The sequence below is a fragment of the Felis catus genome, chromosome A1, assembly GCF_018350175.1.
Source record: "Felis catus isolate Fca126 chromosome A1, F.catus_Fca126_mat1.0, whole genome shotgun sequence".
Classification (NCBI taxonomy): domain Eukaryota; kingdom Metazoa; phylum Chordata; class Mammalia; order Carnivora; family Felidae; genus Felis; species Felis catus.
Window position 1 is genome coordinate 8,980,261 of NC_058368.1, and position 26,569 is coordinate 9,006,829.

The 26,569-nt window shown below is 48.1% G+C and overlaps 1 protein-coding gene and 1 long non-coding RNA gene across 4 annotated transcripts in view; one reads left to right on the top strand and one right to left on the bottom strand.

Annotated features, from left to right (window-relative positions):
* The window catches only part of SLC7A1 (solute carrier family 7 member 1), a 91,620-nt gene that overhangs the window by 60,286 nt on the left and 4,765 nt on the right, over positions 1 to 26,569 (bottom strand). The window contains exon 1 of one of the 3 annotated variants that reach the window (XM_023250398.2): positions 19,566 to 19,698. The exons of 1 other annotated variant lie outside the window; for it this stretch is intronic. The gene's annotated coding sequence lies outside the window, so the exon portion shown is untranslated. Of the gene's footprint in view, positions 1 to 10,926; positions 11,683 to 19,565; positions 19,699 to 26,569 lie in introns of those variants that run through there. One more of the 3 variants, XM_003980275.6, reaches the window with a different exon arrangement.
* On the top strand, positions 679 to 3,971 carry LOC109496642. The gene is made up of 2 exons (XR_002152840.3): positions 679 to 1,162; positions 3,473 to 3,971. It is a non-coding gene; the product is annotated as an uncharacterized LOC109496642 (long non-coding RNA).

Consider the following 26,569-nt stretch of genomic DNA (forward strand, 5'->3'; position numbering starts at 1 on the left):
CCAGGGTCCCAAACTCTCCCTACTTCCCAAGGGCACACCAACAATACCACCTTTGACAAACCTGTACTTTGTGGACCTGCACAGTGTCCACGCTGGAAGGGAGCTGAGCTGCTCAGGGCCGTCTGCCACACACCTGCACTGACGGGCTGCCGTACCCGTTCACTGGCTGGGGAGCCTTGTTGGAGGAGTGCGCTGGGGTTTTCCTGGACAACAAATGCACCATCTCTACCACCATTAGAAGGCAAACAGAAAAATAGGGAGTGATCTACACCGGGAATGAACATCTACTGCCCGACTGCCAAGTGTGCAGCTGAGAGCACGGGTCAGCCACTGCCTGGGCTCTCAGACGCCCTGGGAGCTGGGATCTGCCTGAAGGAAGAGCAGAACGAGGCTGGGTACAGGTCCCCGTGTCTGGAGCGGAAGTCGAAACCCAGGTCTGTCTGGGACCCAAAGTCATCCAGGAAGCTCTAGGTCAGAAGAGTCCCTGCCCTTGTATCCACGGCTGATCTTTGAAATTAATGACCTAAATTTAAATGCCAACATGAAACTTTATAAACTATCCACAGTGAAACACAGGTCAATTCTAGAACTCCAATAAAGTTCCAAACATAATGTAGCCTTTTTCTTTTCTTTCTTTTTTTTTTTTTTTTTTTCAAGTCTGCTTTGGTTAAAGGTACAGCGAACTCGACAGTCAGATGGGGCTGAAACCTCCCCTTTGCCTGTGCCTCTTCCCTGAGGCCACCCTCCCTCCAGGGCAGACCACTCCTGATGGCATCCTGGGCTTTCTCCGCAGTTCTGGCCAGTGAGCTGGCTGCACTCCAGCTCTAACTCCATGCTGCCACCCAACTGGGTCAGGGTTAGTCGGAGCAGGGCACCTCTCTCAATGGCTCCCACAGTCAGAGCCAAATGCGGGAGCCAGCAGCAAGTACCCCACTGGGGGTGGGAGAGGGTATGGAGGGCACGGAGCAGCCAGAGGAGCGAGGAACAGGCACTAACTGCAGGGCAGCGGTGCCTGCATGGGCGTGGCCCTCTGCGGTCCCAGGTAAGGGAGGGCAAGGTGGAGAACACCCAGGAGAGAGCCAAGGAATCTCCTGGAATTTGGTTCCAAGAGGGGGCTGTGTCCATCTTGGGGCTGCAACTCACTTTACAAGAACCACAGAATGTAAGTAAGACAACTCAAGGGGGAAAAAAAAATTACAGAGAGGGAGGGAGGCAAACTGTAAGAGACTCTATTTTTAAATACTGAGAACAAACTGAGGGTTAATGGGGGTGGGGGAGAAGGGAAACTGGGTGATGGGCATTGAGGAGGGCACCTGTTGGGATGAGCACTAGGTGTTGTACGGAAACCAAATTGACAGAAAATTATATTTAATAATAATAATAAAAAAAAAAAGACAACTCAGATGGGCCTCCCAAGCACAAAGTCCGTCCTGCTCCTGTCCAAAATGCCAGGCAGCCCAGATTTGGAGAACCGAGAACATAAGAAATAACATCTCAGTCAAACTTGGCATGCTCTGGACAAGAGTCCTGTCTTCAGAGAAGCTCACAAAGCAAGCTTTGTAAGCAGGCTCGTCCCACGATAGCATTTGCAAAAGATCGGTGATAAACCCCAAGCATCCCTGGCTCCATCCAAGTATCAAGAAGGACATTCTTCTTGAGCCCACTGCCCTTTTCTGCCTCTACTACCTCTGGTTCTGTCCATTTGTTACCAGCGGCAGAAAGTACTATTTTTTTTTTTTAAATTTTCTTACTGAAGAATAATTTTTTAATTTATTTTTTAATTTATTTTTTTAAGTAGACTTCACACCCAGCACGGAGCCCAACGTGGGGCTCAAACTCACGACCCTGAGATCAAGACCTGAGCTGAGATCAAGAGTTGGACGCTTAGCCGACTGAGGCACCCAAGAGCCCCGAGCACTATTTGCTTTATATTTATTCTAAGACATTTCGAAGTCCTGACAAGGGACAGTCTCTGACTTCCAGAAATGGCTGATAAATCTGCAGGCTCACCTTGCCCTGGCCTACGGGAGCTTCAAACTCCGGTCACACCTCTTTTTCCTGGTATTGCCACACTGGGCAGTCCCAAATCTTCCAGTAAACCCTCCTACAAACTCTCCTCCATTCTCAAACAAAGCCAAAGCCTTTGGAACTCAAAGACTAAAAATTTCCCCTCTTCTGTAATACAACCCTTATCGGATTTCTGTCCAGAGGGCAGATATTTAAGACTTCTGAACTTCAGCTGTACAAGTGAAATCTTTTTTTGCAAATTTGACTCTTTGCCATCCTTTGTCCTCCTTTGAACCTTATATGAACCCGGTGGCACAGCGGAGTGTGCTCTGTCTGATACACCGGTGTGTTATTTTTATATACGCACATCTGCATACCTAAATCAGAAAGCTCTATCATCAGCCGGATCACGTCCACTAAGGCAAATCTAAAGGACTTTGGACAGAATGCCCTGAAGAAGAGGGGGGGGGGGGTCCTTGAAGTTGAAGCCCGCGAAAGGTGCCCAATGTCCCGCCGTCTGTCCCCAGGTGGGTCTGCCCCAGGAAGCAGCCACCAAGGGAAAGCTGCCCCAAGCGGAGACAAACGCGAGTCCGGGACCCTCCGCCCTCCACTGCTATTTCTCCCTGGACGTCAGGTGCTCCGTGCAGTCTGAAGACCCACCGCCGGAGAAGCGGTGACCCTTCGATACCCCCCATACTGGCTCCCTGTCACAGCCTGTCAAAAGCAGCATGGAAAAGAGTCACGCGTGCCCTTTTCTCTGCATGTGATGCGAGGAAGCAGGCAAGAACCTGTCCCTTCTCTTTCAGACTTTTTTCTTCATTCCACTAAGGAGAAATTCGTCTCTCAGAGGAGGTGGGGGAGAAGCAGAAGCAAGAACACGGTGAAGGGTTTTCCGTAAACGCCGTTTCCGCAGCAGAAGACCGCTGTGTGGAGACGACAACACGGAGCCTCGGAGGGGCTCTGCGTCTGCTGCTGCTGCTGAAGGGCTCACCCTAAACTCAGGCAGGGTGGCTTAACGGGGGAGTTTGCTTTCTGTTTCCTTTGATGGGGGCTGTATATATTTTGACGTGTATGGCTGGCGAGTCCTGGGAAAAATCACGTCTCTCAAGCTTCCTCCCTGGTGAGATAGCGTGGGACTGGGCTGCTCATGACCTATCCCGACATTCCAGAACCTCCGCAGGAGACGCCCCGCACACGAGGACACTGCTGCCAAGGGCCTGACACCGGTGGCCGGCTGCCCCTGCTGGAAAGTTCTTGCCCTTGCCCAAGGGTAAACATCCACAAGTGCCGTGCGGGACCTCGAAACACTTGGTCCAAACTCCTCACTCTTTCCTGAGATGCACTCAGGGAACGCACAATTCTGACCAGCACGGGCTCTTCTGGAAGACTCCTAAGGGGGAAGGGGTGAGAGTGTGGTGGACCGTGGGGATGCTGGTTACCAGGTCCTTCTTTTTTTTTCTTACAGGAGCCATTGTGTTCCCCCTGGCTGCAGTAGTCACCCGGCTCATCATTTCTGGACTAATACACACAAGGGGACACTTCTTAGTCAAGACCTTTGCACCAACCTAACACCAAACCATCTGTTTTCTACTACATCAGATTACTACCATTCCCACTCCACACCCACTTTTATGGTATGGACACCAAGCCGCACGGAGCTCTTTAGTAGCTCCATAATCATGGAACGTCACTAACTTCCTGCTTAAGGCCGGAAACCCCAAAGACAGTCTCCTAGTCCAATCTCATCTGAATGCGAAAGCAGAAAATGTGGCCTTCCTTGGAGAGGAAGACGTGATAAATCCCCAGGGGGACCCTGTGGCTGGGCAGCAAAAGACAAAGGACCTTAGGCGCTAACCACCTCTCATCAAGCCATGTTTAGAGCCCGTGCTTCCTCTCTACCACGTCTGACGTCCTTGCACATTCAGAAAAAAAAAACCCGTATTCTGGGGCGCCTGGGTGGCTCAGTCGGCTGGGCGTCCGACTTCGGCTCAGGTCATGATCTCACAGTTTGTGAGTTCGAGCCCTGCATTGGGCTCTGTGCTGACAGCCCAGATCCTGGAGCCTGCTGGATTCTGTTTTCCCCTCTCTCTGCCCCTCCCCTGTTCATGCTCAGTCTCTATCTCTCAATAACGAATAAACATTAAAAAAAATTAAAAAATAAAAAAACCAAAACCCGTATTCTACAAGTTATCCCTTGTATTCAGACAACACACAGACGGGCATGGAGAGAACATGCGCTGGATGGTATACACAGCCTTCTCCTTTACAAGGTGTTTTTATACCTTAAAACATGTCTTAATTCCCTTACCTGGCCGCTTTGCTGAACTATAAAGCCCTATCTCTGCCAAGGCGATGAGTGCTACAGAGCCGATTGATTATTCACAGGCCCAACTGCAAAGTTTCCCCCGGGTAATTCATTGCTCATCTTAAGGCCTGGTGAGACAAATAAGCAATGTGCAGGTTTCTACAGACTGGAAAGTGTAAACCGCCCTCTACACCCCCGTATGAGATGCCATAAATTAAGGTTGATTTTCGCAAAGAAACGATGCCGTCATGGGATTTCGTGCAGAAGGCAAAATGCAGAAGGTACGAGAGGGCATGGAGTGCGGGGCAGCGGTCAGTCCCCTCCACACCCTGACCGCACCATCACCACCGCCGTTCCCGGACCTCCCAACAAGGTCCGGTCTTGGCCCACGAGTTTTTACAGAAGCGATTACAAGCCCCAAATTTAGAGAAAAAAAAATGTAAATGATGCTTTTATATACCATTTGACAGAAAGCTTTCTAATGAGCATATGAATTAATGAACCAGACAACACAGCAAAAATAAAACTCACACTCGCTGAATTTAATACCATTTAATTCCTGTTGCTTCTTCCTCACACCCCCCCCCCTTTTGTATCCTTGTGAAAAGGTATCAACACATTTTGGAGGGCTTCTGGAAGTTTTCACCCCATCTACAGTGAAACATGGAGAAACAGGACCATATCAGAGCTTTTGGAGAAACCGTTCTGCCTTGCTTTCTTTCCTACTTTCAATGTCCAAGTGCAAATACGTGTACTAAGCACAAACCTTCTAACTGAAAGACTGTCAAAAGCGGGTAAGTTCTCCCCCAACTATTCCAAGTCTCTCCCCTTGGCCAAGCCAGCACCTCTGGGAGGCCGAAGGCGGATAGGATTCACGGACAAGCACCCCTTTTCCCTTCAGCCATCCATTCCTACGACTGCCTAAAACCAAACACACAGAACCGCAAGGGGGCTTAAACCCCTGAGCGTCCGCCCAGACAGGGGCCCTCCTTTGCCAAGCGGCATCCTGGTTTAAGGTCTTCCGAGCAGGGGACGCGGAACCTCGCCTCCTGCAGCCGCTCTGGCACCGCCATGCCCCGTCCCTTGGCACGTCTCCCCCCACCCCTTAATTAGAAAGCGCCTGACATCCATCTCTTGCATGAAGAATTTCCTGACTAAGAGAAAACAAGTAGCAACCTCTCCTGAGCCCACGTGCACCACTCCCCAGCCTTCTGGAGGAATCACTTTTGAGTGTTAATTTACACCTCCTCCTCCACCAGCAAAGTAACAACACATGTATGTGCAACCTCAGGAACTGGATGTTTCACTTGGCAGGACCCTCCCACGCCTACTGCAGCTTAACCCTTTATAGGCCAGCCAACCCTGATATAAAATACATAGCTCACATTTATTGAATACCGGGCAATGTTCTAAACACACTTTATCTCTTTGATCCTCAACACAGCCTACGACGTGGGGACTGTCACTTTCACCATTTTTCAAATGGGGAAACTGAGGCACGGAGCTGCAGACGGTCGCGCACACAGACCTCCTGAAATGGGGTCGGGTTGCTGGCCACCTTGCGGAAGCATCCTAAACCACAGTGGGTTTTTTTTTAATTATTTTTTTAATGTTTTTATTTATTTTTGAGACAGAGAGAGACAGAGCATGAGCAGGGGAGGGGCAGAGAGAGAGGGGGACACAGAATCCGAAGCAGGCTCCAGGCTCTGAGCTGTCAGTCAGCACAGAGCCCGACGCGGGGCTCGAACTCACAGACTGTGAGATCATGACCTGAGCTGAAGTCGGACGCTCAACCGACTGAGCCATCCAGGCGCCCCTGTTATTTAGTTCTTGCATCTCCTTTCATGTTGTGCCGACCCTCTCCTGCTGCCAGGGCCTCAGCTGCCACTTGTCCCATGGTGAGGAGCCCCACCTCTGCTGGCGATTACCACTTCCTACCTGCAGTGGGCTGTCAACAGATAACCAGGCCAGTCAGACCTGAGTACACCCCTCCCGCCCCAAGGGCACTGAAGCATGCAGCTCTGTGACAGGCGCCTCAGTTCTTGAAAAGGTGTCTTCTGAGCATCTGCTCCACACCAGGGACCGCTCCAGGTTCTGGAGCCACATGTGCCCGGGCCCTGTCCCGGGGAGCTGGAGGTCTCCTCGCTTCATTCCAGGTTCCGGCAGTTTTACGGATGCCTGCTAGTAGTCCAAGAGATCCCAGGAGCTGGTCAGACACGCCCACCCCGGACCTGCTTTACAGGGAGACTCCCCAGGGGAGGATCTCTGTGCGCGTACTGGGCCGGGTGGTTAAAGGACACCTGAAGTTTGACTTTAGGCTATGAAAGCCTCTATTTTATTTCACTTACACACTTGCTGAAACGTATTCCTTTTCTCTGTCTTTAATGCCTGCCCCATCACATCTGCCCAATCCATATGTGTGTACCTACTCCATGCTTTCTAGATAGTGACGGAGGAGTCCAAGTCATAACGAAGGGAGCGTATCGCAAAATCCAGTGACAGTGGAAGTCTCTTGCTTTGGGTACTACATTTCCAGAAACAAAATACTACATGCTTAGTCTCAACCCCAGCTTCAAATTTCTATTTTATTAGTGTACAACCGCATCTGTAGGTGCAGGCCTTCGGTGAAGTCTAGGCCTAGCAGGGCTATGGCTTCAGACCACGGAATTAAAATTTTTTTTAATGTTTATTTTTGACAGAGAGAGAGAGAGAGAGACAGAGCATGAGCAGGGGAGGGGCAGAGAGGGCGGGGGGGGGGGGGGGGAGACACAGAATCCGAAGCAGGTTTCAGGCTCTCGACTGACAGCACAGAGCCCAACGCGGGCCTCGAACTCACAAACCGTGAGATCATGACCTCAGCTGATGTCTGACGTTCAACCAAGTGAGCCACCAGGCTGTGGAATTTTAAGGGAGCCTACATCCATGCCACACACGTAATAAAGTGGACCACGCAGTCCTGCCAGCTCAAGAGCAGCTGTTGTCTGGCAGCAAGAACAATTCTAGGGAGAAGGGGAGGGAACCACAGTTTCTGAATCACTGCTCATTTGAATTTGGGGCTGCATTGCTTGTTCCCACAATGCATCAGGATGGAGGGATCACTCCCATCCCTCTCTCCTGGCTCCCGTCGTCTCTCCAGGGCAAATGGTATTTCCTTCCTGTGCACAGCCACATACCTGGCTGGAAAGAGACCCCTCCTGAGGTGCCAACACCCCTAAGCCCTTAAGAGGCCCCAAATCTCCCACCGGCTCAAAGGCTCTCCAGGGTGATTCAGCAAGAGCTCCCTTGCAGATCCTCAAGGCAAAACAGTCAACAGGCAGCCAGGAGCAACGGGGAAGTGCTGGCCTCCCCAGCCTCTGCCCCCATTCGAAGTCACCCAAGAAATTCAGAATGGCAATCCCCCTGCCTTGACTCACCAGACACAGACCTGAGAGAATCCTACCACAAACTACACCTGATAACTTTCCAAAATTCTGATTGTATCCAACTCTGACACTAGGAAGACTTTCTTCCCAGTTCAATTCAGATAACCCAAAGAATTAATGAATGGTCTTGCCTAATATCATCCAAAATTGCCCTCTAGAAAGAAAGACATGTCTTCCAACAAAAGTATTTTTTTAAAGCAAAACTAGCTGCTACAAATTTGAGATTATAGATTTATGGGGGATGTGTTAAGCAACTGAAATCATAGATTATCCCCTAATTCGCATAATATTAACATATCTAAGATCATAAAATCAAGTTCATGATGATTCTTCTCAAATAGTATCAACAGTGGTGGTAATATCTGCATCTTGCAGAAGAGTTTTTAAAAGACTGTAAACTAAGTGCTCTATATGCTTTTATAGAGGAGCATAATAAATAAAAGAAGTTTACAAGAAATAAGGACAGATATTTGTACAATGTTTCAAGAAAGTAGGCAATTTATCTTCTTCTGGTTCTGTTCTTTTACTATGCTTTTGTTCCTACAATCAATTCCCTTGATTTACAATTGTTTTAAGGATTATATACACAGGCTTGTCCTTAAAAATATTTATTTTCTAGGCAAAAAAAAAAAAAAAAAATTCAAACAATTCTCAGGTAAGATTTACGTTTATGTAAAACCCATTCTAACTTTTCAAGGAAAACTAATGTCACGATTGCTATTGCTAATATTATAACACACTGTTCAATTTTAATCCATCAGACTTAAGAGTCCAAAAATTAATATTTCTATTAGAGTATCTTTTCTCCCTCTTCTTCCTATAAATCCTTAACTCTAAAAGGCTCATTGTTCAGATAGGTTCTTCCTCAACTCATAATGAATACAATAAATTCAAAAAAAAAAAAAAAGGCTTTTCAAAGTGCTGAAACTAACAAACTCTGAGCCATCTCTGAAAATTCACACACAGCCTGACCAGGCCACCTTCAAACCCACCAGCATGTGAGGTCAGCGAAGGCAAGAGCCATCTAGTTTGCATCAGCAGGAAACCACACCAGGAATTCATACAGGTCTTGCCCTGTGTCCCCATTCACCTTCTTGGGAATCGTCACAAACAAGAAATGTCCACTTCAGTTAGAAACTCCCACGCCACCATGAAAAGAAACCTCTACCCCTTGGCTGTCTTTGTCCAAACCAGTCTGGACAGAGAATTACGCCCAGGCCCAAGCCCAGGGAACCTGAAATTCAGGACATCAAGGCGGAGTGGCAGGTGGGTTCGCAGGCTAGCGTGCCCAAGCCTAACAGGGTTTGCAAACTGCAAGTTGCCACCAGCATTTTTTTTTTCACGCAAGAGAAACAAAAAGTATCGGAGTGCACCGCAGGTACAAGAACGGGTGCTGTTTCACAAAAACTTTCATTTAAATCTATAGACGTGTATGTGCCTGTGTGTGTACTTGATCACAGGATACACTGATTTCTTACTGTGGATTGCAGCCAGAGGAGTCTGAAAGCCTCCACCCTCAGGAGAACCACTGTGCGGGCACGACCAGCCCTATCCCAAACACAGCCTGAAGGAAGCCTTCCCAAACACCAGGTTTCCAGAACCCGGTGTGGAGGGCAGGTGGAAAGGCAGCCAGCAGAGCTCTGAAAACTAAGTACCTGTGTCCTTCTGGTAAGAACGAAACACATCACCAGAGAGAGGTATGGGCAGCTGGAACATTCATCCTCCCTGCAACAAAATCACGACATCAGGGCCATTTTCAAAGCTAACCTACCTTGCAGGTAAGAATGCGACGCTGTGTCGTTAAAGAACTTATAAATTAGAAATCAGGACATCGTGTAGGTGTCTCTTGGTAGGCCTGATGCTCAAAGATGAGACATCCCAGACAAATCAGGTAAAAATTCTCAACAGGACAGGACAAGCCACTCTGATGGTACATCAGCTACAGAGTATGTAAAAAGATGTTGTAATTTTACCCCGTCTGTGAAAGTGCCTAATAGCCAACCCAGGAAAAATTTAATATTCTGATACTCTAATGTCAACACAACAGGATTATTTCAAAACTAGAAATGTCAAAGTCACTCATTCGTAGCCGGACTGGTACCGAAGTACAAAATGTGGCACATATTTGTACCAAAAAAAACCCCAAAATAAACCCCAAACAGAGATGCCCGGGCAGAAGTACAATAAAAATTTAAAATATTTATTATTCTTTCCACCTGCCAAAATGTTACTATTCAGCCCAAAGACATTTCCTCCTTTAGAACACTACTGTTTCACTAATTATGAAAATATTTATTTAACAAATATTTGTGGAGCGCCACTTTAGGTGCTACATACAGAGCAGTGAACAAACCAAAGTCCAATTTTAATAGTGTTTTCTTTCTGCACAAATACATAGACCTCAGATAAGATAACGCTGAACACAGAAAATTGTATCCAGACTTCACTTTCACTTTCAACAGCAAAGTTTTTCCATAACATCAAATATTCTTTGAAAATACCATTTTGGGGAGCACCTGGATGGCTCAGTCAGTTCAGCGTCTGACTTCAGCTCAGGTCATGATCTCCCGGTTGGTGAGTTCGAGCCCCACATCGGGCTCTGTGCTGACAGCTCAGAGCCTGGAGCCTGTTTCGGATTCTTTGTCTCGATCTCTCTCTGCCCCTCCCCTGCTCACCCTCTGTCTCTGTCTCTGTCTCTCTCTCTCAGAAGTAAACATTAAAGAAAGAAAGAAAGAAAGAAAGAAAGAAAGAAAGAAAGAAAGAAAGAAAGAAAGAAAGAAAGAAAGAAAATACCATTTTTGGGGCACGTAGACGGCTCAGTCGGTTAAGCGTCCAACTCTTGATTTCGGCTCAGGTCATGATCTCACGGTTCATGAATTCGAGCCCTGCATCGGGCTCTGTGCTGACAGTGCAGAGCCTGCTTGGGATTCTGTCTCCCTTTCTCTCTACCTCTCCCTCTCTCCTGTGCTCTCTCTCTCTTTCTCTCTCAAAATACATAAATACATAAAAAAAAACACACACACACATTTTCATTGGCTACGTAATATTCCATCCTACATGGTGTCATAATTTACCAAAAGACATTTCTAAATGCTTACCACAAGACAAAAATACAAACAACAGACGCAGTCAAATATAGCATGTAAAACCTAGATTTAGGACCTTAGGTAGGGGAGACAAATACAATCTTACCAACTCACAGACCCCGGGCAGTGGACGTCGACACCTTCTTCACCTTGCACCACATGAAGGTCTAATTTGTGAATCTCCCTTTATAAGCCTCACTCCCTCTTTGATCCAAGAGAACATTGTCTGCACAGAACAATACGTTTTCATTTCAATTTCCCTTCTTTTCAGGAAAGGAAATGTTTGCACTTCAAAGGGCTTCTTTGAAGAGCAGCCCTCCGGGTCCTGGCCCATCCAGGTTAGGAGTTCCGTGGCCTCAGCGGGGTGTCTACTATCTGGGCGTCTGCCCACCCTGTCACCCTCAAGGCCAGCTCCTTCAAGGAGAGGGTCTGGTGCAGGAGAAGAAAAAATAAACACATGGAAAAATACTTGAGGCTTTTGATCACGCCCTTCAGAAGCCCTTTTTCACACATAATGTAGGTTTACAGCTCAGGGAAACTGAGGTCCACAGGATGGGAAGCCGTGGACGTCGCAGCTTCTTGGAACAAAACCACTCAGCAAAGTCCCCTTCGGGGCCAGGAAAAAGTGAGCCCCTTTCAGTTACTGCTGGTAATGACTAAGGGCGTGGCCTGGATAAATGAAATGCGGGAGCAAGATCCACCCTTCACATGGAAGTTTTGGAACTTTCCCCCAGAAACTTGAGGGCAGCACAGTTACTAACAAAGAGCAAAATTCACAATGTAGAATTTCACCTCTGGGAGCCTAGGTGGCTCAGTGGGTTGAGTGTCCAACTCTTGATTTTGGCTCAGGTCATGATGCCAGGGTCGTGAGATCAAGCCCTGCATCAGGCTCCACACTGAGCACAGAGCCTGCTTAAGATTCTCTCTCCCCCGCCTCTGCCCTCTCCCCTGTCCGTGCACTCTCTCTAAAATAAATTAAAAAATAAAAAAGAAGAAGAATTTGGCCCGATTTCTCCACTGGCCCACTCGTGGGGGCCCAAGAGGTTCAACAACAGGCAAGCCTAACAACCATGTTAAATAACCACAAATTATCTGCCAAGCGGCCAGTACCATTTCTTGGATCGAGGCCCCGTGCCCAACCTCCCCTTCTGCCAAGTCTAGGAAGTCAGGGGTACATAGCGGACAAGAGAAGACCTGCAACATTTCTTTTCAAGTCTTGAACAAGTTCTGGGTATATGCTAAGGATCTCCACTCTTGCCTACCCTGAGGTGGTTCAGTTCAGCTGCTCAGGGGGGCGACCGCCCAAGAAGTGGGCAGGAGCAGGAAAGATTCCACTCTGCCCAGCTCCAGACAGGGAGCCCGCCCCTCCTCACAGCCCAAGGACGCCATGGGCTCCTGCCCTGGGTGTCTGGGGTGCAGGTCTGGGAGACCAGGTCACCCTGAGTGGAAGTCTTCCACTCACCTTTCTGCAAGCCCCTTACCTAGCCTGGAGCTAAGCTCCTGCGCTGGAATAACAAATGGTTTTTGTTTTCCCGTTCTCTTCTATTTTTCTGGTTTCCAAATTTTTCGCAATGAGCATTCTAACACTCAGAAACAATTTTTCTTAAAGAGCCTTATGAGATTGGAGTGCCTGCGTGGCTCAGTCGACTAAGGGTCAGACTTTGGCTCAGGTCATGATCTCATGGCCGGTGAGTTCGAGCCCCGCATCAGGCTCTCTGCTGTCAGCAAGAGCCCGCTTAGGATCCCCTGTTCCCCCCCACCCCAGGCCTGTCCTGTGTGCACTCTCTCTCTCTCAAAAATAAACAAACATTTTCTAAAAAGAGGCTTATGAGAAATTTAGACCACAGTTCCTTTGAAAGATCCCCTCCCATACGCACTAAAGTCATATATATTTTTATGCATCTACACATTAATTATGTGTAGAGAGAGATGGCTATAAAGGACATTATCTGGACAAGTGAAAGTTGAATACGGACCGTGGACTAGATAGCAACGTATATCAAATGTGTATCAATGTTCAGTTTCCTGATTCAGATAACATACTGTGGTCATGCAAGAAAACATCCTTATTCTTAGGAAATACACACTGAAGGATGTAGGGGTAAGGTAAATAAAAGGCCTGAGGTCTTCAGCTTACTCTCAAATCACTCAGGAAAAAAAAACCGCATATAGGTGTGTGCAGACAGATCAATGGAGATAAAGCCATAGATACCTACATAGAAGAAAAGAAGGAAAAAGTTAAAGAATGGGTTAATTTAAGAAAGGGTACACAGGGCTTCCTTGTACTACTGCAACTTTTAAGTTTGAAACGTTATACAAACAAGGTGGGGAGAGCACAGGAGAAATGGAGAAAGGCAGGAGGGGGTTGGAACACTTCCCTCCCTCCACCTGCCAGCTTCATGGCCCTGGCTGCTACCCTGCCTGGGACAGCCAGCCTCAGCACACTAACCAACAGAGTCAAGACCTGGGTCTCCAGAAGGCGGCCGACTTCGTCCCACACGCCGTCCCTGGTTCCCACAGAGGGCTCTCCTCCCTGCAGAGGGCTCTCCTCGAGCCAAGACGGCTGGACGTGCAGGAGTAAAACAGGGCTCTCCCGTGGCCTGGGCGGCAAGTCCCATATCCATTCTGCTCCAGTGACGAGGATGCCAAACTGCGACCCAGGGAGACTGCGGCCCTCCTGACGTCCGACACCCACGCCGGCTCCCCGTCTGGACACCTCCCTGCACAGCTGTCCGGGGCACCAGAGCTCCAGCCATGCCACGAACACAGGGCTCCGCTCTGGGCACAGAGGGGGGAAAGCACTGTGTCCCAGGCCAGCGGGAGTGGAGGAAAAGCAGGGCACCGTCCAGTGGCACGGCGGGCTCCGCAGCTCCGGGGCTGCGTGGGCAGTGGGGCTGAGCGGCCGCGGGTGCACGGGCTGAAACCCCAGGCCTGGCACTGCCTGCTGCGTGGGCGTGCCAGAACGCGGTCCCGGGAGAGGCCGGGGCCCGTCGAGGCTGCCATGCACAGCCCTGAGGCACACTGAAGGTCGGGACTCTGAGCCGGGCCCCTAGGGGTCCAGTCCTCACTCTGCCACCGACTGCCCGAGCGCGTGCCTGCGGGCGACTTGCATCACTTCTCAGGGCTTCCGTTTCCCATCTCTCAAAATAGTGGCATCAACCTCACTGGGCGGCTGTGAGGATTCCGTGAAGACATAAAATGCCAAGTACACAGTGAGTACTCACTACGCGCTTGTGATTCTTCATCTTACCCTGCCCTGGGCCTCTCCCTTCCTTCCTATTTGATGTAACAGACTCTGGCTAATGGTACTTGGTAGACAGATAAGAAGACACAGAAGAAAAGAACGTTTCCAAGCTGACCTTAAGATGGGAAGACAACAGTTACAACACCGCGATGAAGCAACAGTAAGAGCGGGTAAGAGCGGGTTTGCGCCCTTCCCTCCCACTGCTGCCCCCCCCCGAAGTGTCCACCACGTCCACCCCAAGGCACTTAGGGGATCCCACGTTGCCACCTCAAGGAAGAGAGGAAATAAGGTGGAAAACAGAGATGGCTCTGTTTGGCTACGGTTTTCAAACTCAAAGCCGTCAGGGTAATTTGGACAAAATATGTGGGGGATCAGGATGACTGACGAGGGCAGATCACCCCAGCACGCACGCGCACACACACCCACACTGTTACTCACATACGCGTGCACACAGACACACACCAGCAAGCACCGAGAATGAGGCTGTGAGCTCCGCTTTCCAGAGGGACAAGGAGTGGCTAAACCCAAAGTGCGTGGATCTGACATCTAAAGGAACCTGACCTCCAACACACCCAGAGCAGTCCCTGATCCCCAGAGGGCTTATGGCTGCAAGGTCACCGAGGCAGGCAGAGCCAACACAGCCCCAGAGACCGTGGTTCCTCCCCGCCATATCTCCCTTCCCCATTGTAGCAAAAAGGCCACAGAATGACCTCAACTGTAAAAGGACAGTGGTAGAGACCGCCCTCCAGGTCTAAAGGGGACAATGATACAGGAACTAAGGTCATATCCACAGATCCTAGACCTGGGTCAGCAGATGCCTCAAAAGCTCAATGTCCCCCCAAAACTTTGGCACTATGTCCGAGCCCTGCAATACAGACACAATTGCAAGGGAAAGGGACTATGTTTTAACCCCCTGGCAAAGTGGGAGACTGAAACAAACTTGTCCTAGGAATTACTTTTCTCCACACCTAAATCAAAGAACTGAGCTTTCTGTCCAGTATAATAGTTACCATTTATTTGAAGCACTTGGTATGTACCAGAAGCCATGTCAAGTACATAACATAGATTACCTCATTTAAATCCTTTCAATCCTACAAGGTTGGCACTAGAAGCCGATTATTATGCCAACAATATGGAAAAGACTTTAAGTGTGAAAAATACGATAGGAAAGGCACTTATCCTGTAAGCAGACCGCACTCCAGGACCCAGAACTTTCTGCATGACAAGATCCATGGCATCTCCTTTGACCCTGCAGTGCATGGCCCCGTGGGGAACTCAGGGTGGCCACGCAGAGCAGAGGCTACCCCCCTGCAGCCAGAGTCTCTAGACCACCTGCTAAGTGGTCTCTACAATGGAGAACTCGCTACGCATGGAGAACACAGCATGCAGGTCCCATTCCTAAACAAACGGGAAAATATTTAGTTGTTCTCACAGTCAAGAACGTTATCTGAACAAATATTCTGGAGAAAGCACTATAGCAGAAATATGGAATGTTAAGGAAACACAACTGCCCATGCCCTCTGCGCCTCCAGAAAAAGGGAGAAAAGGCTGACAATCCACTCAGGAAAAAGGGAGAGAGGATACAGAACTACACACGGCCCAACTAAGGGACACTCTTCTACCTCCAGAAAAGTCCACCTGGCAGCAGCCTTTGAAGGCTTTCCTGAGCTTGACTTCTGGTTCCCATGATCAGAATAATAGACCGGTAATAGAAAGAACTTACTCCACGGAAGAAATCTAAATGTATTGATTTGGGATCTTTACTCTTCTAAAGTACACTATGGAACTCATAGTTTGTGAGCTTCTTTACTGTGAGGCCGAGGGAAGGCTTCCCCAGTCTGTGGATGGAGCAGGTCTACAGAGTTGGGAGAGTCTAAATGCTCTGGGAGCTGCACGCAGAGTAGCAAAGCGAGGACTCCAGAAGCCTAGGGTTGGTACTACTCGTCCTGGGCTCCCCAAAGCAACCTCCTTCAGGGCACATCATCTCAGGCTCCACTGAAGCTGTAAAGGCCTCTAACCACACACGGCTCTAACTTGTTTACACAGTTTGTTCACCAAATGTATGATCTGGTAGTCCGAACAGTTACTGACAATCAACAGAGGGGGAAAGCCAAAGAACAGACACTGGGTGTGGCAGGATGGGTCAACTCTATGCCAGAATCAATCCTAATGTCCAGAAAGGTCTTTCCTACAGCCTATGCTTCTGGGAGGAATGAATCCAAACCAATGGGTAAGGTAAAGGGCTTCACTCACAGCTCTGCCAATACGTATCTGAAGGAATGCCTTTAGAATGGAATGAACACGTTTAGCAGTCCACCAAATCGTTTTACCAATCTGTTGCCCATTCTTCTGACCCACAGGTGGCAAATGCACTAAACCTCCCGTGATAAATCAGGGCGCAGTTTGAACAACTGCAGGGGTGCTTATATTCAAAGCTTCTTTGGAGTCAGCATTGGGGATGGGGGGGGTGGATTATGGAGAAAGAGAAAAGAAAAGCCCCTAAAGTTTACTACAAGGCTGTTAATCTGCCACGAAAGATGGTACTACTCTATCCTGTGACTGGAAGAGACGTAAATCGTTGTGCTGGATAGAACCTTGGCTGGGGATCCGATGCCAGTGACCCAAGGCACAAGAAACCCCTGGAAGGCAGGTGCCCTGAAGACCCAGGAATGAAAAAGGAGGCACACCCCACGTGGCAGGGGTCCCCATCCCGGCAGTGGGACAAACCCACGGCCAAGGTGTCCACTGGAGGGTGGTAGGGAAGCACGGGGAGTCTACAAGCACAAAGAGATCCCCCAGTTAGGTGTGAGCCAGCAAGAAAGCTAGGTGAAAAGGAAGATGGTCACCAACCTGGGAGAGGTGGCTGTGACACAGTCATGCATTTGTGAGAAGGGGCCCCAAGAGGACAGATCTAGTTCAGCTCTGCCCCTTGAGGATGGAAATATCTAAAAACGGTCAGTTGTGACTTAAGGAAAAAAAAAAAAAAAAGGTCCTTCCCAACATGCTCTTTCCTCTACCTTCCCCATCCCGTTAATACGGCAGTTCTACTCCTTGGAATTGTATTTAACTTCTTTCACACCACACATGGAAGCCACTGGCCAAGCCTGTTGAGTCTCCCTTTAAAATCTACAGATGGAACAAGGAGATAAGTCTAGAACTGGGGAGGAACTCAACCACCTCAGGTTTCTACCATCTCCACCCGGGTCCAAGTCGCCACCACCTCTCAAGGAAACGACATATGGCCACTCTCTCTTCTGCACAAATAACCTGCAGCTGGATTTTATTCCAGACTTAAGTTACACCAGTCTCTGAACTGGTCTCCAGGCTTCTATGCCTGCCTACTTCCCCCCCACCTCTGTCTCTTCTTCACAAACTTTTCAAGTAATCCTCTGATGGTTCTCCGCTTCATCTAAAGTAAACCAGAGTCCTCATGGTCCATGAGATCTGCCCTCGACTGGAACAAGGCAGTGGTAGAGACAGCCCCCAGGCCCAAAGAAGCCAATGACACAGAAAAACACTAGGGTCCCGTCCACAGGTCCTGCTTGGAGTGAGGACCAAGAACCAGGTGGAATGATGAATAACTACATGATGCCTGTGGGTTAGAGGAAAATGTTTCTCTCTATAACAAGGACGGACTTATTCCTATTTCAAATTCCTCTCTAGGATTAATAAACCAGTACCTCCAAATACATAGTAATGAAAAGGGATTAATCCAGTTAGACACAATGCTGGCCTCTCCAACAGAGTTACATTATTTTTACTTGCCTTAGGCAAAAAGAAACTCCAGACTAGAACAATCAATAAACATGTATTTTTACCGAATATAATTAATATGTGTCTTAGAATTCAAGCTCCCCAAGGTCAGCAATGCTGCCTTCCAACCCTTTCCACTACAGCAAATAGTTATACACATAAGAGCACTCAGGTGGCTCAAATCCAGATTCAAACAACCACGTACATTTCTGATCTCTATGAAGTTTTGTCCTGTTAGTCAGAACTCCTTCAACACTCTTTAGATTTCTTTATAATGACCAAATCTGATCTTAATATGCTAAACCTTTAGAAACTATTTTAAGCCATTGTTGACTTTGTTCCCTAACTTCTATTCTGACTGTGTGTGACTTAAATGAGACCTTTTGTTTTAATGACAGAGGGTGTGTTCATATAAAAATAACGATAATTTCCACTGAGACCAACTAAAAATACCAGGGGAATAAATGTATCATGGTTTCCTATTATCTGAACCAAACATAAAGGACAAGAAATGTTATGATAACTCCCTAATAAATTATAATTCCAATTAAAGACAACGAGGAAATTCAACCACAGGCCAAAAGTACACAGTTCTGCCGGGTCAAATTTTAAAGAGCACATTTTTAGGGAAATACACCAGGGACTGAAATCCCAACCCTCTCCTCCTGTAACTAAACCTGCAATAAAACACAACCGTAGGTTAATTCTATAGGAGAGCCTGACCCTGTGTATTGGGAGGTGTAGTTTTCCTGCTGAAGGCACATGTCTGTATCCTAATCTTAACAAGTCAAACAGAACTCCTATCTCCCACACTCGCTGAAAAGAGGAAGGAGCTAAAATAAAATAGCGCGTTGCTGTAGTACTACAGCCTCACGGCTGCTCTGTGTACACACAGGTTTAGAACGCCTGCCTGACCTGCTCAGTCTGGGACGTTTTCTACTACGCAGAAAGGAACACAGGGCGAATAGGTTGTCTTTATTAAGCCGGAAGAACTTCCTCTCGCTCCAAACCATCTGGAAGGCTCGAAGAACTCAGCCTTCGCAGGTCAAATCTAGTCACGAGGAAGCCCACCCAGGGGGGGGCGGAACTTGCCCGAAATAACCCTGGAGACTCAGACAAGAGGTGTAGACAGGCCGGGGAGTGACACGAGGTCTAGGGAAGAGAGGTGGGCGCCGCAGGCAGGGTGCGGGGGTGAACCGCTATCCCTCGGCGGGCCACCTGCCGCGGGACCACCCCCCGCGGCCGCAGGGCGGGCTCCCACCGCTGCGATGACACATCGCGGACCTCGTGGCGGGGCGGGGTGCTCCGCTCCGCGCCATGTAAGGGCAGGCCTCCGGATGCCTCCCGGGCCGGCCCGCGTGCCCGCTCCGGCTCTCGCCCCCTGCCCACCCCGACCACCCCGAGCGTCCCGGCGCGGGGTCGCTGGCCGGCGCGCGCGCGGCCGGCATCACGGCGGCGCCGGGTCGTCCACGCTTACTCACTCGGTGTTGCATCATGCACCACACCGCGCCTTCAGGGAACCAAAATGGACTCCGGTGGAGGAGACAGCCGCATGGGCACCGGCCCCGCGCGCACAGCCCCGCGCCCGCCCTGCCCTCGCCCACCCCGGAGGATGCCGGCGCCCCGGGCGCCCGCCCCTCCCCGCTCCCCGCGCCGCCCTCCCGCGGCCCCACGCGGCGCCGGGGGCCCCTCCAAGGTGACCCGGACCCGGGCAGCCGCCCTGGCGCCGGCGGGGGCCGGGCACTCACCGCGGCGGCGGGCGGGCGGACTGCCGGTGGCAGGATGCGGACCAGTCCTCCGAGGGACTCGGGCACGCGCGGCCGGACGACGGCGGATCGGACGGAGGCGCGGCGCGCGGGGAGCGGGAGCTGCGGTGAGCGGATGCCGGCTGGCCTCGCGCCCCGCGCGGCAGATGACCGGAGGCTCACACCTGCCCGCGCTGACTGAATGGAGCGTGGAGGGCGGGCGGGCTCCGGCGCCGGGTTTCATCAGCCGTGCGCCCGGCCCCCCGCCCCTAGCGCCCGCCCCCGGGCCCTGGCAGCCTCGGGCCCGCTCGCGCGCGTCACCGCCGGGCACCAATGGGAGTGCGGCGCGGTGGCGGCGGCGGGCCCGGGGCGGCGGCCGGGGCGGGGCGGGGGGCGGGGCGGGGCGTCTTCGCGCCCTGCGCCCGGACCTGGGGTTCCCCCGGCGGGCGGGCCGGCCGGCCGGGCGGCGCCTCCTGGAGCTTTCGCGGCTGCCCCGCCCTCTTGTTGCCATAGCCCAGCCAATCGGAGCCCGCGGCGCGACCGCATCCTCCCGTCCTCTGACAGCCCGTCCGCGCGGGCCAGGGCTAGTGCCGCAGGCTCTGCAGTGCCACCCCGAGCGGAGCTGACACCGAGCTCGAGTCCAGTGTTCCTTTTCCAGAAATGAAACATCTGAGAGGCGCTTCAAGGTTTCGTTTTGTTTTGTTCTTAATAAATCTTCATTTCTTTGTCACTGGATTGTTTTATCATTTGCTATTCCTGTTTTTAATAAGCAACTTATCCTCACCCTTTGCCAGGAAGCCTGAATCTGCCTGGGTCCCTTAGCAGTAGGACAAGCACACCTGACCGGGTGGCTTGATCACAGCGGCTTACTTCCAGAGTTACTCTTCCGGAGATGGCAAAAACTTTAGAACCGAACCCCACAGTGCTCACCTAACAAGCTCCCTGTTTACTGTCTCTCTTTGCTGCAAAAACCCACGCAAGAATCACAGCCTATAAAGATCCAGTAATCTGTGACACGGGAGACATGAACGGGTCAGAGAATCCCGCCAGCCTCCTAACTTTGTAAGAAAACAGAAAAACGATAGCACAGTGTTCATGACCTTGGAATCCTTTCCACACCTTCTAAACACACCCCCTTCAGAAAGGTTTTAACGAACACACAGAAATGGGCTAATACTGGTAATGCACTGTGAACAGTGTTTGGTGTCCTAATAAGCAACTAGGTGTGTGTTGTTTCAAAACGAATTTCAGTTTCAGCTGTACGGTGCTGAAACCATCTGCTGGGGTTGCATTATGGAGGTCTCCCGTGCTGGAGCTCTTCCTGAATCCCACACAGCTTCCTTCACTTGCTGATAATGCCATCAAAGGATGTCCCCTTCCCACAGAAGGAAGCCTGGTGTGATTCAGGGACCATCCTCTTTGCCTTTGCACCAGATCTGGATTTGAATCTGAATTCTACCATTTGCTGTGTGGTCTTCTTTGAGCTATTCCACCTCTGTTTGGAGCATCTAAGCCTTATGTTTTTTTTTTTTTTTTTTAAACCCTATATTCTTATCAGAAGTCTATCCCTTAGTGTTTGAAATATGACTGTGGGATTTTTTTTTAAGACTCTTGGCAGTAAAATAGAATTTAGAAGGCTGTAGAGGTGCCCTGCTTGGACAACACAGAGAGGGTACATACAGTTAAGACATGTACATTCTAAAAGCAAGTATTTCAGGCCCTGATGGGGGAGAACTTATCCAAGGGGATTTTTAGCACTGTGCTCAGTTTAGCAATCCAACCCAGCAGGCTTTGTCATCAGGAGGACAATAGGAGACCCTCAATGACAAGGCCCATAAGCAAGCAACTTCCTGGCAAAAAGGATTCAGTGTGAACCAGGGAAAGAACAAATATGCTCAAGGTCTCAGCAAAAAGGGGAAAAGCGTTAAAAAAAACAAACAAACTGACTGAATGTTTTCAGTAAAGCTAAATTTCAGGCAGGTTAGGATTCACACAGCAGGCCCAGAGGGACCAATGAGTGACAGGCAACCTTGATTAGAATCAAGGAGCAAATAAGCCATGATTTCAGAGACCATTAAGGAAAGGAGATGCTTGAATTTAGGCCCTGCAAAGCATCTTAGAAAGTTAAGCTTGACAGACCAGGTCCCAGCCTAGCACCATCAGGCAGCATGGAGATAAAGAAAGTGCAGAGAATCAGAGTCAGACAGATGGGGTTTTCACGTCTACCTCTGCTTCCTGCTAGCTGCTGGCCGGGGGAAATTGTGTTTGTCCTCTCTCGGCCTCAGTTTCCCCAACTTCAAAGTAAGGATTTTACCACCTGCTGGATACGCGCAACTTTGTGGTGAGAATGAAAAATATGTATTCAGGAAAACTGGGGGGAAAAAAGAAAAATACGTGTAAAGGTAGAACGGAAAAGAGATCCCGGAAATAGATCCACAAAACAGTCAACTGATCTTTGACAAAGAGGCAAACGCAATCCAATGGAGAGAGGATAGTCTCTCCAACGAATGGTACTGAACAACTGGACAGCCGCATGCAAAAAACAACAACAACAACAACAATCTAGACACAGACCTTACACCTTTCACAAAAGTTAACTCAAGATAAATCATAGACCTAAGTGTAAAATGCAAAACGGTAAAACTGCTAGAACATAACAGAGGAAACAATCTAAGTGATCTTTAGGTTCAGTGATGACTTTTTAGGTACAATGCCAAAAGCGTAATTCACAAAAGAAAAAATCGGGAAGTTGGACTTCATTAAAATTAAAACCCTCTGCTCTGTAAAAGCCACTGTTAAGAGAATGAAGAGACAAGCCATGGACTGGGAGAAAATCTTTGCAAAACACATACCTGATAAAGTACTGGCCTTAAGAACTCTTAAACTCTTAAATGAACTCTTAAAACTCTTAAAACTCAACAATGAGAAAACAACCCAATTTTAAAAATGGGCAAAAGATCTGAACAGACACCTCACTGAAGAAGATATACAGATGGCAAATAAGCATATGAAAAGATACTTAACATTATACGTTGTTGGGAACTGCAAATTAAAACAACAATGAGATACCACGGTGCATTCATTGACTAGGAAAAACCCCAAATGCCAAACCACCAAATGCTGGCAAGGGACAACTGAAATAGCTACTTTGGAAGACACTTTGGCAATTTCTCACAAAACTACACATAGCCCTGTCACACAGGCCAGTAATTGCATTCCTTGGTATTTACCCAAGTGAGTTGTGTCTACACAAAAACCTACATATGAATGTTTATAGCAGCTTTATTCGTAATTGCTAAAACTTGGAAGCACCCAAGATGCCCTTCAATAAGTGACTGGATAAACTGTGGTACATCCAGTCAATGGAATACTACTTCTTGACAAAAAGAAATGAGCTAGCAAGGCATTAAAGGACAAGGAGGAACATTAAAGGTATATTGCTAAGTAAAAGAAGCCAGTTTGAAAAGCAACATGCTGTATGATTCCAACTTCTGGAAAAAGCAAAATTATGGTGACAATAATAAGATCATTAGTTGCCAAGGGCTTGTGGGGGGAAGAGGGGAGAGGGGTGAATAGATGAAGCACAGGGTATTTTAGGGCAGTGAAACTACTTTAAAGGCTACTGTAGTTGTGGATACATGTTATTATACATTTGTCAAAATCCCTAGAATGTACAACACAAAGGGTAAACCTTAACATAAACTATGAAATTTAGCTAATAATAAGAGTTCAAATATTGGCCCATCAACTATAGCAAAAGTCCCACACTAATTCAAGATGTTAATAATAAAAAACTGAATGGGGGGTAAGGGAGTATATGGGAATTCTCCATATATTCCCCTCAGATTTTTGTAAACCTGAAACTGTAGTATATATAGAAATACTGTACATAGTGTGTGTATATAAAAGTAAATTTATATAAATACCATGTATTATATACAGTATGATACTATGTAGTATAGTTATATATATTACTTATTATACATATAATTAGACTCTACCATTGACCCTTGAACAAAATAGGGGTTGGGGCACCAAACTCCCTCCTCCTCCACCCACTGTACCCCCACACAGTCTAAGATATGTGTATAACTTTTGCCTCCCCCAAAAACTTAACTACTTATAGCCTACTATTGACTAGAAGTCTTACCTATAGCATCAACAGTCAATTAACATATATTTTGTATGCCCTATTTTCTCTTACAGTAAAGTAAGCTAGAGACCTGACTATTGGTTAGCTGACACTTAAAATAAAGTAAGCTAGATAAAAATGTTAGGAAGAAAATCATAAGGAAGAGGAAATACATTTTATGGGTACTGTAAAATATCCATTATGTGTGGACCTGCACTATTCAAACCTGCGTTGTTGAAGGATCAACTGTATATTATGTACGTTTATATAAAATATAATTAAGGATAGATAGATAGATAGATAGATAGATAGATAGATAGACAGATAGATAGACAGACAGACTATATGTAAAGCACCTGGTATAGGTCTACACATAGAAAGTATTCAGTTAATAATTATTATTAAGCAGATCAAGGAAACAGAGCCCGTTCGTTTTCTAGTGTTTCAAGACTGTGTAATGGACAGGTTAAGCACGTGGGCTCGGCAGTCAGAGAACATGGCTTCGAATCCTGGCTGTGCAACTGCTAAGTTACATATACTTAGGCAAATTAGTTCCTTTTCTCCCAGTTCCGCCTTCCTCATTTCTAAAATAAGGATTATGGTTCTGGTAATGAATAAACGATGATATGCACGCAAAGCATTTAGCAGCACAGCCGGCCCATAACGAATGCCCAGAGAACATCGCTATTCACTTCAACAACTAGACTGATTTGTGGGGTCAGGCAAAATACTAAATTGAAGCGTTTCATCTTCTATAATAAAGGACTATTCTTACAACCAGACACTTTGCAGGAAAAGGCTGTCAGCTGGCCCTTCAAGAACTGAGGGGTAAACTGTCACCGCCCTGGTTCCCTGGGGGCCCGGTGGGGAGGGAAAGGACACAGTTATTGCTGCATTCTTCAGAGGACTTCTACTGTTACCTGGCCAGCTCCTTTCTGTACTTCTGGAACCAGCATTATCTCCTTTTCTGGGAGATTCTGCTCTTGTCCCTCCCAACCTCCCCTGCTACTGTGTCTTCAACAGGCACTACCATCTCACGGGGTTCACCTCTGTCAGCACAGAAATGTTGTTGGGGTTGGGAGGCCCCTGATCCCAGCCGATCAATTCCTCCCTGGCTACAGTGACGACTCATAGCGTGGGGGACAGATGACATGAATTGAGATCACCTTAGAAGCCGTCCCAAGCCCTTGAGGAATTAGAAGAGAAGTCAAGTCTCTTTCCTCCTTGTCAGCAGAGCTAGACAGGGGTCAGCCAGGTGCCACCAGCAGCCACAGCAGCTGTGTGGAATTAGCTGGTCTGAGATGATGAAGTGGACACAGAGAAGTCTAAGGTGAGGGACGAAGTGAGTGCTAATAGTCCCCGTCCCAGTGCTCACTGGGGCGGCCCATCTGGGTAGAGATGCTCCTTTTTGCCAAAGCCATTTGTGTTGGGTCTCTGTCACTTATATGCAAAAGATTCCCAATTAATACAGCTTTCCTATCCCCGGGGCTTTCTATCCTGGGCCACATGGGAAGAATTTAGAGACACCTTGGCAAAATATTGCCTCTCCAGAAAAGACAGAGACATGCCTGACGCCCATTAGCATGGAAAAGTCCGGCCTTTGGACTTAGAGGATCTGACTGCTGGTTAGCTGACAGAGAATGAAATCAGAACTCTGCCAAATTTTCAGGAGACCTTTGAAACCGGCTATATGCACCACTGTGTTATGGTAGAAAGTGCTTCTGTTCCACCACAAACACAGTGTGCCTACCCTCAAGCAGACGCGTTGTCTTTCGCACAACGTACATCTTTGTAAGAATATGCAGCTGTAAGAAAATGGTGAGAGATGCCACACAGGTTTATGCCCATGTATATTTATCACGGGGTTATTGGCAATAGCAAAAGAAGAAAGTGCACAGAGGTCCAAATACAAATAATTGGTTAAATACACCCTGTTCCGTTCATAAAATGAAACAGACTATTAAGCTGCCATTAAGTATCATGTTTTCAAATGGTAGTTAATGGTGTGGGAAGTACTCAGATTATGAGAATGGGATAGAATGTTTTTGTCTGAAAAACTGTATATACGCACACATACACCTATATTCACATATGTAAACATGTTATACATGCATATCATAGATAATCAAGATGGAAACATAAAAATGTGGTCCCTAAGAGTTTTAATTGTTTTGTATACTTACTTATCTCAATATTCCACGTCGAAAATTTATAAGAAAGTCAATAGCTGTTATTAAAAATCAGAACTGTAGCCCAGACATAAGATTCTGCCCACAGCCCCATTTTCACCCCCAAATCTAGATAGTCAAAGAACACACACGCCTTCATTCTCAGCTCTCACTGATCTTTGTGGTTTGTCTAGAAACCAGCGCCGGCCTGCCATTCAGCTATTGACAAGCGTTGCAGGCATTTAGTGCCGGGGAACCAGGGAACCAGGGCAGGAGCTCTGAGACATTGATGATGACTTGTCTTCTCCATACATATTTAAAATAAAAATATTGAAATAAATTTGAGGAAGTCTAACCATTTCCATTTTTCCCCCCTTCAATTTTTTTTTTTTTAACATCACATTTTTTTTCAAACGAAAACCTTTTGGAGCCCCTGTTTAACCAGAGCCCTAGGCTTGGGCTCGCTTTGCCGGGCCAGCCCTCCAGTACTGACGTAAGCTCTAATCTGAGCCCTGGCGAGGTCACCACTGAGAGAGGAATCTTCCTCACTCACCTTCCCAGTTTAAATTTGTTTCAAATGTGGAGGCCAATGGTATATATTTCCTATCGCGTTTCCAAAGTGTTTGGAAGTTTTTTTGTGCTCCATGAAAAAGCTTTTAACTGATCTTCCATACTTTTGCTGTGTCCTTTAACATACAAATGCTATA